The following is a 15,608-nucleotide window of genomic DNA, read 5'->3' as shown; positions in this document are numbered from 1 at the left end:
TTATAGGTAGGCCCCGACTTACGACCACAAGGGAAGCCGACGCTGAAGTTGCTAAGCGAAACGGATGATTCGGGGCCGGTTTTGAAGTGGGCTTTAATTCATTTGATGACCTTTCTCGCCAGAGTTCTCAAATGGTTCAGTTACTAATGCGGTCCTTAAGTGAATCCGGTTGCCCCGTTGACTCAGCTGGTCAGAAGTCATAAATACTGCCGAGGCTTCTGAATTGGATTCAGGTAACCGTTGGGGATTGCTGCAGCGGTCTGAAGTGTGAAAAACGGGTCGTTAGGTCGTGGTTTTTTTTTTTTTAGCGTCCTCCTAACTTTGATCGGCCGCTAAACGAGAGGCTGTTAAGCTCAAGGACTGCTCACAACGCGAAGACAATTGTGTTTGCCCAGAGCTGTGCTTCTTTTCTCCGGCACTTTCCGTCGGATGGTGAAAATGGCCTTTGGGTTAGCGAGTTGGCCTTGGGCCTTTGACAAAGGACGTCGGTTTCTTAACACTCTCTCTCTCTCTTCATTAGCTTTCGCTGCACTGGCGCATTGACGTTCAAAGGGGAAGAAGAATGCTGCTTACAGCATCATTTCCAATCTCTTAATGCACTAATAGATTTCAATAATGACACTGCAGCTGCCAAGGGCTGACCTGCCGGGTGAGCTGAGGGGCACGGAAAGTGCATGTCGACACAGGGGAATTTCCGGGGTGTTTCGTGACCTCGGATGGACAGCTCCGTCGACGTTCTCCCGGCCCAATCACTGCCTGCCGAGCCCGACCTCAAAAGCTACAGAATTCAAGATTTCTTCCCGAGTTCCTGCTGTAGCTTCCCCCCCACCTTTCCATATGGAGTCGAAGCAGGCGTTGTCAACTCTGAAGCTGGCCTGACTGAGGGCATCTTGGAGGCTTCGGCGTTGCCACCCTGGGAATGAGGGATAGGGAGGGAGGGAATAGAGATAGCTGGAGTTTTGTGGTCAAAGCAAAATAGTTTCCCCTGAGAACCAAGGACATTCGCACAGGGGACTGAAGAGAGGTGGAGCGACGTTACCCGGCAACCAGAATGGCTCCTTGATTGGGCCATGTGACTGAGAAATTGTGGGGGAAAAAACCGTTTACTTTTAATGAGGTAAAAACCGCCGGAACTTTCAGAGTCGGTTTTCACCAGTCTGTGCCAATATGATACGTCCAATAAAACTGTTCTTTAAAGAAATCTACTCGCCTCAGAGTTCTGCTTGCTATGGGTGTATCGCTTGGAACCTGACACGGGTTATAGCTCTCTCGTATGATGGCTAATTCAGGTGGTCCTCGAACTTACAACAGTTGGTTTGGCGACTGTGCAAAGTTATTACAGCACCGAGGAAACTGACTCGGGACCTTTTTTTTCACAGTTACGACCTTTGAAGAATCCTCGCGATCGGGGGATCGAAGTTCAGACGATGGGCCACTGCTTCATATTTGCTTCCTTCCGAGGTCGGTAAAACGAGGACCCAGATGGTTGGGGGCAAGAGGTGGACTCTGTAAACCTAAGGGCTACTGCTCTGACCATGATTAGGTCCCTGGGTCACAGCCATGGTTGACCTTCTAACAAGCGAAGTCAGATAACAGAGGATCAGAGTTGGAAGGGACCTTGGAGGTAATCTAGTCCAACACCCCCTGCCCAAGCAGGGAAGTCAACAGGGAAGCCAGATTTGCTTAACGATCCTGCGACTGACTTAACAACCTAAGAACAAGAAAGGACTTAAAATCTCTCGTCCTAACCACAGACATTTTGGGCTCAGATGTGATCTACCTGTAGTGTTTTTTTCTTTTTCTTTTTAAGATCAGCCCAGGCACGTGGATCTAATTAATCCTGCCACTCGGGTGTCGCCCCTGCGTGCCTCTTTTTTAATTAGGGCCAGTGATGTGTTCTTGATCAGCAAAGGGAAAGATCACCTCGTCACCTTGGGGAAGAACACAGCAGAGTCAGGAGCGGGATGACTAGTTGGGTAATGACCGAAGATGGGGAAGTTTGACCTCCTCCTCTGGAGGAGTGAAATGCCAATTAATTATCTTTTTTTAAAAAAAAAAACAACTAGCTCAATTACGAGGCGCTAATCGCCTGTGTAGGGCACCGCCAGAAAAAAGAAAAAAAGAAGGAGAGGAAGGAAAAGAAGGGGATATACAGGATCAGCCCTAAGCACCTATAACTGAGAACGACAAAAGGGGATTATTAGTAGCTCCAGGGCCAGCTTCAAATCACGGGCACCAAGAGTAATGGGCCCATCCTGGCTGATTTCGGTGCCAGAAGACAGTGTTCTCTCTTTGGAGGGGGCGGGGGGGAGAGAAGGAAAAAAATATTGCTTGGGGTGGTTTTAGCGCTGCCAACGGTATTCCCTGTAAAGGTGACCAGACACCGTTCATTAGCCTTTAATTCTCAGTTCAATTACCAATAAATGTCAGTAATTAATAAGGCAGGCGCGGGGAAGATGCTGAGACTTTACACAGCCAAGACATCCGCGGGATGTGAAATGTGAGGCCGTTTGGATGGTCTGAGCTTCCCTCCTGGGTCTCAGGGTCCCGGGGGAAACAATCAGGCGGCAGCAGACTTATAGAGGTAGTCCTCAACTTACAACCAAAACGGAGGGGGCCGGATTTCCGTGGCTAAGCGAGATGGTGGCGTTTCGCATCATTTCACGACCTTTCTTGCCGCGGTTGTAGTGGTTAAGTTAGTCATGCAGTGGGGTTAAGGGAAGCTGGCTTCTTGTATCCTTACGATTTATATTGACTGTTTCTTAGTACGATTTGATGACTTATTGCACCCTATGACTATTATTAAGCGTTGCACCTGACGATTCTTGATTCTTGACTCTTGACGAATGTCTCTTTTCTTTTATGGACACTGAGAGCATTTGCACCAAGACAAATTCCTTGTGTGTCCAATCACACGGCCAATAAAAAGAATTCTATTCTATTCTGTATATTCTCTGTTCTATTCTATTCTATTCTATTCTATTCTATTCTATTCTATTCTATTCTATTCTATTCCTACTCCTATTCCACTCCTATTCCTTTCAGTTCTATTTCTATTTCTATTTATTTCTATTTCTATTCTATTCTAGCTTCAAAGCAAACAAAACCCTTAAAAATTGCCCAAGAAAGCAACAGGAAGCACTAGATCTTTTTCCTGAGCAATTTTTAAAAACTTGCCGTCCACAAAGGAGATCAGATTTGCCCTCTGGCTCCAGGACCTACAAATAATGTTTCCCCAAGGGAGGGAAGGAGGGAGGGAGCTTAGCTGCAATGCTGGCTGCCTCCAGACCTCTTCCTCCCAAGGCCTTATTATGACATGATGCTACCGAGATTAAAAGGCAACCCTTGAAATAAGCATAACCTGGAGAAATTTGCCGGGGCTGGTGTTCTTTCTTTTCTAAGATAATTGAGTTGTAGAAAAAAAAAATGAATTTGAGCTGGGAAAAATCCTAAAAACAAAAAAAAAGGACTGTTTGCAAATGATTTTTATTCTATTTCATGTCAGCATCTTTAATTGGAAAGGGCAACTCTGAACAATGTCCACAGGGGTCCAAAAAAAAAGCCAGAAGGCCACGATTATCAAGTTACCAGCCATCAATAGTTCCCAGCAAAACTGAGCAAGGAAAAAATCAGACAGGCCAAGGTATCAGTCCAATGTCTTTCTACAAATGCTGTCTTCGGTCGCATCCATCCAACCGACAGCTATAAACTTAAAATGACACCTCGGGGGTATATTGGAGCGAAGGGGCAGCCCCATTTGTAGGAGAGAGAGTGCCAGAAAACAGGAATGCTTCTGTTCCACCCTCCAGCTTTCGGTCTGTGTGGATCTTAGTGCCAACATCTGGAAATCGGAAACCACGGGAGGAGAGGAAATCTATTACAGGTGAAGTATGTACAACTGGCAGACTTCAGTGAAGAAGTATACTTAACATGCAAGATTGCAAGCAAAGGCGGGAGATTAAATCAACACTTTCTGTATGGTCAAACACAAAAGAAAGAAAGAAAGAAAGAAAGAAAGAAAGAAAGAAAGAAAGAAAGAAAGAAAGAAAGAAAGAAAGAAAGAAAGAAGAAAGAAAGAAGAGAAGAAGAAAGAGAGAGAGAAAGAAAGAAAGAGAAAGAGAGAGAGAAAGAAGAAAGAGAAAGCAGGAAGAGAAGGAAGGAAGAAAGAAAAAAAAAGAAAGAAAGAAAGAGAGAGAAAGAAAGAAGAGAGAAAGAAAGAAGAGAGAGAGAGAGAAGGAGAAAGGAAGGAAGGAAGGGAAGGAAGGAAGGAAGGAAGGAAGGAAGGAAAGAAAGAAAGAAAGAAAGAAAGAAAGAAAGAAAGAAAGAAAGAAAGAAAGAAAGAAAGAAAGAAAAAAGAAAACCCCTCCTCTGTATTTTAAAACCTCCAATGCCCAGGAGAAAGTTTTTCGCTGAGTTGCTAGATTTTTTTTTCTTCTTTAAATGCAGAGATTTGGCTCTTCTGCAAGAATGCGTTCACCCTGCAATCTTCCCACATCTGGAGAAATATGTTTTTTTTTTTAAAAAAAAAGCAACTGTTTGAGTGAAAAGAGGCCAGGCTCTCTTTACACCTCCCCGCCTCTCTGAATAATGAGATCTCTGCCGACTCCAGGGATCTGGGAGATTGCTACACTTTTAAAAAGTCCACCCATGTTGGATCAAGTTATGTGTCTAATCTAAAATACAGGCCTGTCGTTCTGCAGGCAGAGCAAAGGGGCTTAAAATTTGTGGGTCAGACTGATCTTGGGTATTAGATGCCACAGCAAAGACCAGCTGTGCATCTGTTGTGAGTTATGGCTGTTTCTGCTTCTACTGATTTCACGTAGATTGACAGAAGAGGCGAAAGGAACGACGTGCACATGGAATGATTTGGTCGGAAATGTCCTTGCCATCATTAGGGCCCCGGGCGCTGGAGTACAACTAAATAAATTTATGCTTTTATTAAAAGTTTAATCTTTTTTTTTTTAATTTAAATGAATCATTTCTCCACTAGGACTCCCAGGATCCGTCTCACAGTTACTGCTATTGAACCAGGTACCACCCACACCTATACCAGGTACATACGATACCTGTGAATTTGGTTTTTCTGGCCCAAATGTAGAATCTTACTTTTCTCACCGTTGAATTTCAGTTGGTTCGATAGGGCCCAAGGTTCAAGTCTCTCCAGATTCTTCTGTATCTTAAGCCTATCTTCTAGACGGTTGGCCCTTCCTGTCAGTTTGATGCTGTCGGCAAATTTAATGAATTCCCCATTTATCCCCTCATCTAAATTGCCTTCCCCTCATTGAAATCATAGATAGATAGATAGATAGATAGATAGATAGATAGATAGATAGATAGATAGGAATACCTTTATTGTCATTGCATTCCACAAATACAATGAAATTTGAAAGCTATTCCAGCACGGTGCCCCAAACACCGTATCATAATCACCCTACAGAGTTTTAAAAATTAAAATAATTGTAACAATAATAATAGGACTAAATCACAAAGGCACTGTTTGATTCAAGACCATGACTGCCTTGGAAAAGAAACTGCTTCTCAATCTATTACTCCTCATTTTAAGACACCTATAACGCCTCCCTGATGGTAACAGATCAAAATATGAATGTCCAGGATGAGAAGGGTCTGTGGTGACTTTTAGTGTTCTAGAGAGGAGATGATAGATAGATAGATAGATAGATAGATAGATAGATAGATAATCTTTCATTTCTTTTTCTCTTATATATTCTTATTTTTCTTTCTTTTCTATTGTCTGTACTGATGTGTTCTTTTCAACACTTTATTGTTTTTCTCCTTTCATTTCTTTGTATTATGTTTTTTAAAGTCTGTAATGTTTATTAAAACTACTATGAAAACAACAGCCGCATTATCCCAAAAGCTGGTCCCCATTTATTAATATAAAAGAGATTTACTCCCAGAGCGCTGCTTGCTGTTCTCCAGTGCCTTATCCGATTGCCAAGACTTTTAGTTCCTCTGACGGGCAATTAGGATCACTTAAACTCCAGTTTCTATTTATTCTTTTCCCCTCCTTCCCGTTTTTTGTTTTTTTTTTTTCAATCCACCCTTTTCACTTTTGGCCGATCATCTCCATCACTGTGGAAGCCTTTACAGCAAATAGCAACCCCTGTCATTTCCAGAGTGCCTCTTTCCAGTTTGAATTTGGCAAGCTCACACTTCTGTTTCTCTTTTATTTTTTCGAGTTAGGATAGGTCCAGGAGCTCAGGAGAGAGATACACAGGAAGTCCTCGACTTACAATGGTTCCCTTAGTGGCCATTCGAAGTTACAAAAAAAGTGACAGATGAACATTTTTTTTCACGCTTATGATGGCTGCAAGCATCCCTTTCGCCGTGTGATTTTTCAGAGAGGAGTCCCCACTAAGAAAGCCTCCAGTTTAATTAAGGTGACTCAACGTGAAGAGGACTATGGACATTCCTGCTACTTCTCGCTCCTTGGCAAACAATTAGAAGTCCGCTAGCAGCTTTTCTGGCCGCATTTAACCAAAAGGCACGGGGTTTTGCCCTAAGGCGTGCCGTTCTGATGAAAGGAACTGCAAAAATAGAATTTTTTAAAAATCCTTTTGAGCCCTTCCCCAAACAGCGCTGAGGTACTTTGTGGAAACGCGGAGGTGTTAACTCCGACTGGATGTGCATTACACTACCGGTTCGGGTTTCCCACTACGCCCATTGAATCTACACAATTGGGCTAACCGTTGAGATACCAGCTCTATGCTAGTGAGAGCGTGCAAATTTGCATCTGTGCAAGGAGCGTCTTTGTGGCTTGAAAGACGCCACTGCAGGTTCAGCCTAAATGGGAGAGACAAAGCCCCTTGGCCTCCTTTCCAGGCTAAATTGGAAGCTAAAGTTATCTTTAAACTCTTCCCTCTCTCTTTCTTTAAAAAACAACAACAACCGGTCCTCAAATCCAATTTGCAAGGAATTGTTTGAAACATGCTCGCTATTGCCAGGAAAACAATAGCAGCCTTCCAATTAACGGCACCTGCATTACAATTCAATGCGTTTAAATTGCTAAGGGCTGATGGCTGATACCCTACTGACAACAATTAGCATTAAGAAAGAAAGAAAGAAAAAAGAAAAGAAAAGAAAGCCCCACCACATTCTGCAGCTTAAAAGCAGTGGGTGGGAATTACAAAAGGTTAACAGACTAAATATAAAAAATGTTTCTGAATATCAAATCAATGCGTTTTGTTAGGAGGGGGGTGGTGGTGGTGGAAACCGGGTACTGTAATTTAACCAAATACGGTTTTTTTAAACTATCTGGAGAGGATCCAGATGTGGAAGAACCAATCAGGAGAACCACTGCTGGAAAAGGGAGGGAGAGAGAGGAGAGATAAGCTAATTAATCATCATCATCGTCCTATCACATCCTGTTTATTTAGGATTTTTCGAGCAGAGGTCCTTCTTCCCTTAACGCTGGCAGCAAACACCCCGTCCTTTCCGATGTTATTTATAATAACCCTGATTGGGGGGGGGAGGAAGAATTGATTGGTGCGCCATTAACTTCTGGGGTGGGCTGGTGCGCTCTCTGACTGGCAGGAGAGAGAGAGAGAGAGAGAGAGAGACCTGGGTAAGGCTGAGGGTGGCACAAATATCCACAACCCGCCCACACGATCTGCGCCAGATGTGGGAGTCATTGGGGCATTAAATTCCAAAGGCTTGGTGAGTTGGTTTTTTTTTTTGCAGAGACGCCGGCAGATGTGTTTCGCGTTAATGCTCGTCTCAAAGGAGAGAGAAGCGCTGCCATTCACCATTCAGCCCCGCCCCCCTCCTAAAAACCTCCATTCTTTCTTAACTCAAGATTTAAGATTTAGATTCTGGATTTAAGGAGCGTGGAGAGGAATTACGTACTCTGTATCGTTTTTTTTTTTAAAAAAACTCTCTTTGAACTTCCCGTCAACTTTTGAACAAAACGAAGAGGTTACTCAATCCACCCGGATTATTTGACCTTCCCCAAGTCTCCCGACTTCCTAGAAATATTAGCACAGACCCATTGTTCTTCTGGTTAGTCTTGGGGCACCCAAAAAGGAAGAACTTTGGGCTGGAGATTTGAGGCTTCCGCTAAGGACAAACAGTGCAAGATCTTTTAAAATAATTCTGCAGGCGGTAGACCGTGTGAATGTACAGCGCATGAAAGCCCCGGGTTGTTTAACTATGGTTTAGTGCATAAATGACAACTAAGCCACAAACAAACTACATCTTGGCTCAGTGTACGGCGAACACTCAGTCTCTGTGCGGCAGAAGTTTCCAAGAAAAAAATGGGAGGAATCGACCATCGGCCCGATTCCCATCTCAACAAGCTGAGTGAGGGTTTAGAGTTGTAAGCTACCAGTAAAGATAATCCTTCGCTAAAGGGTGTTAAATAAGAACATGTCCCCCTGTGGAACCAAAACTGGATCTCCTGCCAGAAGCTTTAACTCCGCTAGCAGGTTAGTTTAGTAGTCTAAATACCTATTTTTCTGGTTCCTGGGTCACTAGACTTTAAGGATTAAGCAGGGTTTGGTAGCTTGTGGGTTTGTGTGGGATGGGAAACTCAGCCCTAAGCATGTTTTGAGGGCACTGTTGTGTGGTGGGCGTTGTTTTGGGTTTAGGATTTAGCTACTGGCGTTCCGTTTTTTGGAACACAAAACTAGCCAAAACCGACTGGATTCAACCCCCACGGTGCCAACCTCACCCGGGGTTCAAATGAAGCACGTTGCATGAATGTCCTACTTATATCTCAGGCCCTCATGTCCTGCCATCGCCGTATGTTTTCTCTGCCTCGGAGTCAAGCCAGCCTAAAACAGAAACCAGTCTGAGCAGCACAATCTTAATTATGAAAATTAGCAAATCCGATTCCTTCCCCCCCACCCGCCCCCTTTTCTCTCTGGCCTTGGGTTTTTTTTGGGGGGGGAAGAGGTCACTCCAAACAGATCAAAGGCTGCAGGCTGGGGAACTCTTGCAAGCTTGTTTAGACATCGCGTCAGACAAAGGGAAAGTACAAGCAAGCCCAACCAGAGTGTTGTGAGAACCACGCTGGGCCTCAACAGGTTTAATCCCTTCAGACAGATCAGCGAGAGGAGGACAAAGCCAGCGAGACCTCTGGCCTTTTCGAGACCGAAACTGGCACGCTGGGGTTCTCCCTTCCCGCTTTGGACAGATGGCTTGCCTGCTACAGGGAGAGATTTCCCGGCACGATGCTGTCCCGACTTAAATAAATGTCACCACCAAGTGAACCGCAGATGGGAGCTGAACTTCTTAACCCTTGAATAGGCTTAAGGAAGAGAAACAGAAGAAAGGCAGACGGACGGGCCGGGGAAGTAAAAAAAAAGAAAAAAAAAACGAAGCACTGGGGCTCTGACACCACAAGGCCACCTGTGACGAAGGCTTCAGACCTCCGACGGCAAAATATTCGTATTCAATTAAAGGCAGGGGATTGAGTCTGAGGCCGTGCCACCCGTTCAGTTGGACGCAAATGCAGGCCAGGGACTTGTCGAGGTTCGAGCGGCCCAATGGGGAGGAAAGTCATCTGTTCCAAGTCGTAGACATGTACGTGTGCGATCCAGATGTTCTCGCTCCACGACTGTACGGTTTTTCAGAAGCTGATCCTGTCGTGGTCCCCACGGAGGGCTCCGCGGAAGGATCTGGAAGGAGGCTGAACCCCCCCCCAAAAAAATCTCCCATCTGGTCTTCGAAGCCTTGGGTTTTCCGTAGGAGTCGCAGGAATGCAACACGTTCTCCAACACCCAATGATTATTACAAAGTCTTGGTGGTGTTGACCAGCAGATTGTCCCTGGCGTGTGTTCAGTTGACTTGACGTTGTCTTGTTCTTACGGCAGCCTTGACAGCTGCAGCCGGGATGCATGGGTTCTCCTGGGCTCCCCTCCAAAATCGTGACCCTACTCTTGTTCTACTCCCCATACAGATTGGGAGCCAGGTTCGATTCTGGATCGCCCGCCAAAGTCGCTGCGAGTTGGAAAGACTCGTGCCTGGCTGACTCCTAGGCAGGGTAGCTCCCACCTAGAAGAATTTCACCCTTCTGGTGGTCTGTGATGGACCATTTCCAGGCACTGTCTGCTCATGATCGACCTGATGGGGAGGACATCCTGTGGATTAGGACTGATGACGTCCGTTTCTCAAATTAAAAGGGCAGGGCTCAGCGAAGCAAGCCCGAGTTGACGAAAATCCATGTTGTGGCCTGTCCAGCAGACAAATCAGAGTAGAGAATGGAGCTGTCGGGGGAAGGAGGAGGGAGGAAGGGAGGGAGGGGAAGAGAGAGGAAGAGGGGGGGCAGAGTCTGGGCCGTCTGTCAACCCTCAGATGGAGAGTCAACAGACCTGGGTCTGGAGGTGGCTGATGAGGAAGAGGAGGTCCCGTGCCTGACTGCAGATGCACAGAAGGCAGAGGAGAGGAGAGGAGTGGAAATCTATGGGCTGGTCCTTGGGACAGAAAAGGCACCGCTGCTAGCGAAGTCCCACCCTAGCTCTGGGGATAAAAGGCAGGAGGCCGAGATGAATAGATGTGGTAGACAACTATTCATCTCCCTGCTGGATGGACTTGTTAGCCTGCGGCGAGAGAAAAACCATTTTTACCGGGGGCTGCCGGTGTTCCTAATAAAGGAATCATTGATTTAACTAGAGAGAGCTTGTCGCGTTCGTGGAGCTGGGTCAGAACAATCCACGGGCAACTCAGTCATTACAGTCCCATTTGTCTCCTGCGTTTTGCTGGGTTCCTGAACTAACCTACGTTCTGGATTCACTGCATGAACTGAATCACCCCACTAGTCCAACTGGCTAAGCTGCCAAAAAAGTCCCACCGAAAGTTAACGCTCGCTTAAGCTCAGGCTATTGTGAAAGACTTGCCAGTTCTTCTTCACTTGCCCTGGGAAAACCCAGCCTGGTTGTCAACGCGAGAACGTGACCATCATAGTCAGTCGCCAAGAGTTTATTTTAATCCCGTGACCGTGGGGATTTTGCAATGTTATTAAGTGCGAAAAAAATGGTCATCAATCACTTTTTTTCAGGGCTGTTGTAACTTTACGTCGCTAAATGAACTGTTGTTAAGTCGAGGACTACCTGTGTTCAAGGTCACCAAAACTCTCACAATTCCGGATGTCTTTCTCAAACTGTTTTTAGGGCCGATTACCCCATTTGAGACTGGAGGGGAAGAAATGCTCCTGTGACTTTTCAATCCCTGGCGGGAGTGAAGAAGCACGTTTTTCGCCTTTTAAGAAGGTAGAAGGACCAAATCACCGTGGCTGAGATCGCTCAGAGGCCATCTGGAGGGTTTTACGTTCCTAGGGAAACATTCCCCAAACTGCCTGCCTGCCTGCCTCTAAAATCATCTACAAAATCCAGCTCAAAAAGGGGGATTTTGAATCTACGCATGTTTCGAAGGCCCGCTGAGCTTTTATTTCCCCACCTCATAAATTCCACCCCGCTTTAAGACATGTAACGAAATAGCCAACTTCTTGTCCAAAAGAATGAGAAGCATTTGAGCTGAAGCGGCAGAAAAACACGGCCCCGATAGGAAGCAAACTTTTAAAACAGATGGGCGAGGAGGAACCCGGCAGCCAATAACGACAAGGTTGCTATTGTCAGTGCTTAGAAACGGGCTGAGTTGTTGTACTTTGCTGTACAAAAACACAAGGGCCGCATGGGGAAATCGGCCATCACGGAACAGGCGTCTCATTCCACAGGAGCGATGTCAGGCCTGGAGTCCAGACGTTAAGAAGCTTTGCTTCAAATTGGCTGGTGCTTAGAGTTGATCAGAAAGGATGCAGAAATTCTGGAAAAATGGGGAGTTTATACCCAGCACGGGCTGAAGTCTTGCAAGGCATCCGGATGCCCAATGCAGAAATCCAGTAGCTTAAGATATGAACTTTCCACACAGAAAAATCTTGGTTTCCTTATTAAATAGCAACAAGAATAGCACTTAGACTTATATACCGCTTCACAGTGCTTTACAGCCCCCTCCAAGTGGTTTACAGAGTCAGCCTCTTGCCCCCAACAATCTGGGTCCTCATTTGACGCACCTCAGAAGGACGGAAGGCAGAGTCAACCTCGAGCCTGGTGTGATTCGAACTGCCAAATTGCAGGCAGCTGGCAGTCGGCAGAAGGAGCCTGCAGTACTGCACTCTCATCACTGCACCACCACGGCTCAAGCTATTGTTAATAAAGCTACTGCTTTCTTATTTATTGCAAATCTTGTTCTCTCATTAAAGCTTTTTTTTTGTACTGTGAAGACCATGGCACATTTGGCTCTCCTATATTTGTTTCCAGTGCAGATTTCTGGGTATCTTCTTTTGTGCTGTTGGACAGAAGCGCCTTCTCTGCCTGTGACGGAGACAACCTGATTCAAGGCATTTGTTTTCACTTAGGGTGGGTAGGCAAGCAAGTATTTGGTTCTTAAAGAAGACAGACGGTACTTTGAGGATCATCTAGTCCAACCCAATCCCAAGCAGGACACCTTATATCAATTCAAGTGGCTGCTCACTCTTCTTAAAAACTTCCAGGGTTGGCGCACCCACAATTTCTGAAGGCAAGTTCTTCCACTGATTAACATGCTGGCTGGGGAACCCTGCGAGTTGGAGTCCACACATCTTCAGAGTTAAGAAATACTAGTTTATTGGAACAATTTAGAGGCTTCCCAATTCGGTAAAGACTCCGGGTAGTTTTACAAGGAACTTGATAAAACAGAACTATGCTACCCTTGATAACTTGAGAATGGATTGATGTACCTGGCCAGAAACATTCACAAGGGCAGCTGAGGAGATGTGATGGCTGGGTGACTGGGCCCTATAGCCATCACCATCCTTGGATGCTTGCCCAGAGTCTAGTCTGCAAGGAAGCCAGCATTAAAGTGGTTGTCACTGCCTTTTCAATCCCACAATGCCAAGCATGTATCCTGGTATATCCCAGCTGGGTGGGAATTTCAGTCCAATCTGGAGCCAACCGCAGGAACAATCCTTGTGGTTAGGTCTAAGCTAAATTAAACCAGGAGTGATCTTGGGCCTCTTCTATTCACTTGGGATTATGAAGACGCTAACGAAAAATACAGGGAGGACCAGATTACTGTAGCGTGCAGCGTTCCCTGGAAAAACATGTAATAAATTTCATTCTGTTGCACCTCGCCTTTATTTAAGAATCTCCCTCCACGGCACAGGATGAAAGAAACAAGCTTGGTCAAGGTAAGGAGTCAATTGCTGTAGGGGGTGGGGTGAAAGTGTCCCCTGAAATGACTTTTAATCCGGCTTCAGGTGTCATTACGGCTTCAAAACCAGAGAGGCGAGCACATCCATTTGTGAAAGGAAAAAAGGCCCCGCCTGCGCTCAGAACCTCTCAGAATTCCATTTTGCTGGCAGTTCATCAATAGTTCATTTCCATCCCTGGGTTATTACCGCCATGTTAAAAGAACAGAGCGAACAAAAGCCTCGAGGACCTCGTAATTTACCCATCAGCAGAACTTATTCCTGAGGTGTTTTGATCCTGGGCCAACCTTTCGCTCAAGCAGCCAGCCACAAAATCTTGCTGGGAAAAGAATGGATGGATGGAGAAAGAGGGAGGGAGGGAGGAAGGAGAGGGAGGGAGAGAGGGAAAGGAAGGGAAGGGAAGGGAGAAAGGAAGGAAGAAAGGAAGGGACAGAGGGAGGGATGGAGGGAGGGAGGCAGAGGGTCGAAGGAGCAATGGATGGCTGGATGGATGGATAGAGGAAGGAAGGAAGGAAGGAAGGAAGGAAGGAAGGAAGGAAGGAAGGAAGGAAGGAGGAGAGGGAGGGAGAGAGAGAGGGAAAGGAAGGGAAGGGAGAAAGGAAGGAAGAAAGGAAGGGACAGAGGGAGGGACGGAGGGAGGAAGGCAGAGGGTCGAAGGCGCAATGGATGGCTGGATGGATGGATAGAGGAAGGAAGGAAGGAAGGAAGGAAGGAAGGAAGGAAGGAAGGAAGGAAGGAAGGAAGGAGAGGGAGGGAGGGAGAGAGGGAAAGGAAGGGAAGGGAGAAAGGAAGGAAGAAAGGAAGGGACAGAGGGAGGGACGGAGGGAGGAAGGCAGAGGGTCGAAGGAGCAATGGATGGCTGGATGGATGGATAGAGGAAGGAAGGAAGGAAGGAAGGGACTGCGGAAAGATTTTACCAGATAATCAAAATCTCATTCTAACATCAAAACTGTCGCCAACCTGATATTCTCCAGATGTTATCAGGACTGCTACGGACCAATATTGGCTAAATTTTGGGGAGCTGTTAGAATTACTATTATCATTAGATTTATATACAACCTTACTAATGTACTTAATGCTCCCTCCTCCTGTTTTCCCCGGCAACAACAACAACCCTGCAAGGTGGATTGGACTGAGAGAGAGAATGACTTTCCCCAAAGGCACCTGGGTGACTTTCATGCCTCAAGAAGGACTATAACTAACTCAACCCTGTTTCTGATCCAAGTACTTCACTATTACAACAAGCAGGCACTCAAGGATTCGTTACAGGCCCTCTGCTCCACAAATGTCATTTTACTGTCGTACCAGCTGGATAAGGGAATCTGACCCATCTTGGCTGGCTTCAACCTATTTTTCTCCAATATCTTTCCATTCAAAACCAGGAATATTACAACAGAAACGCTCCCGAAGGGAATACTCCCAAGATGGCTTGTTTATTTACTATTTCTAAATCTTCTGGTGACTTAAAGCAAGGAGGGTCAGGTGTTACATAAGGGCCTTATAAACATTTATTTTGCTTGGAAGAATAGAAACAAAAGCCTAACTAAATTTAATATGACCAAAACAGAAATGGCAAAAAGGATAAAAGCAAAGGATTTTTGTGTACGTTGGGGCTATCAAAATAAACTCTCCCGGAGCCCGAATATAGAGGTTGTTTTTACAACTGCTCGGCTTCTCCCTAATTTGTCTAGTGAGCCGAGCAAATTAAGATTCAGATCATGTATTTACAATGTATCAAGTGATATGGGTGGATTGAATATTATGGCTCACAATAAACCAGGGTGATTAAACTCGGATTCAACTCCCAAGATCTCCATGTTCGGGTTTCCGTTGAATAATTTCAGAAATCGCTGGCCTGTAAATAATACCCGGGTATTTATGACAGAAAAATGTCACCTCGTCTGTCAACAAAGCCCTTCAGAGGAAACCAAAATAATAATATAGGTGGTGAATGTATATTTATACGAAAGATGAGTTGGCAGTTTTGACTCACTGGGATTATAGTAAACCTTGAGTCACAATTCTGAGTAGGTGGAGAGAAAGGCCCGTACGAGGTGGAGACGAGGAGGAAAAAAAGAGCTCTTTCCCCCCCAAAATTGCACGCTTTCTTGTCGCAGTGGTTGTAGAATCACTGCAGTTGTTAGGTTAGTAACACGGTTGTTAAGTGAATATGACTTCCCCCTGGACCCCGCGACACTCCAACTGTCATAAATATGAATTGGTTGCCAAGTGCCTGAATTTTGATCACTTGAACTGTGGGGATGCTGCAGCGGTTGTGTGAAAAACAGATTGTTACGGTATTGAGATTTAAGAGCTGACCAGTTGCTGTAAGGCTGATGCAATGAGGATGAATCAGCATTGATATTGCCTTTTTAAGACTATGTATGGGTGCCTCTTTAAAAGG

At 45.5% G+C, this 15,608-nt stretch overlaps 1 protein-coding gene across 1 annotated transcript in view; it reads right to left on the bottom strand.

Moving 5' to 3' along the window:
- Positions 1-15,608, bottom strand: part of MORN1 (MORN repeat containing 1) — a 58,234-nt gene that overhangs the window by 16,764 nt on the left and 25,862 nt on the right. The gene's annotated exons all lie outside the window — the stretch shown is intronic.

This window comes from Pseudonaja textilis, chromosome 18, assembly GCF_049901715.1.
Source record: "Pseudonaja textilis isolate UNSWEBS1 chromosome 18, rPseTex1.2, whole genome shotgun sequence".
Lineage (NCBI taxonomy): Eukaryota > Metazoa > Chordata > Lepidosauria > Squamata > Elapidae > Pseudonaja > Pseudonaja textilis.
The sequence above is the reverse complement of the archived record's forward strand: the minus strand, read 5'-3'. Positions and strand labels throughout refer to the sequence as shown.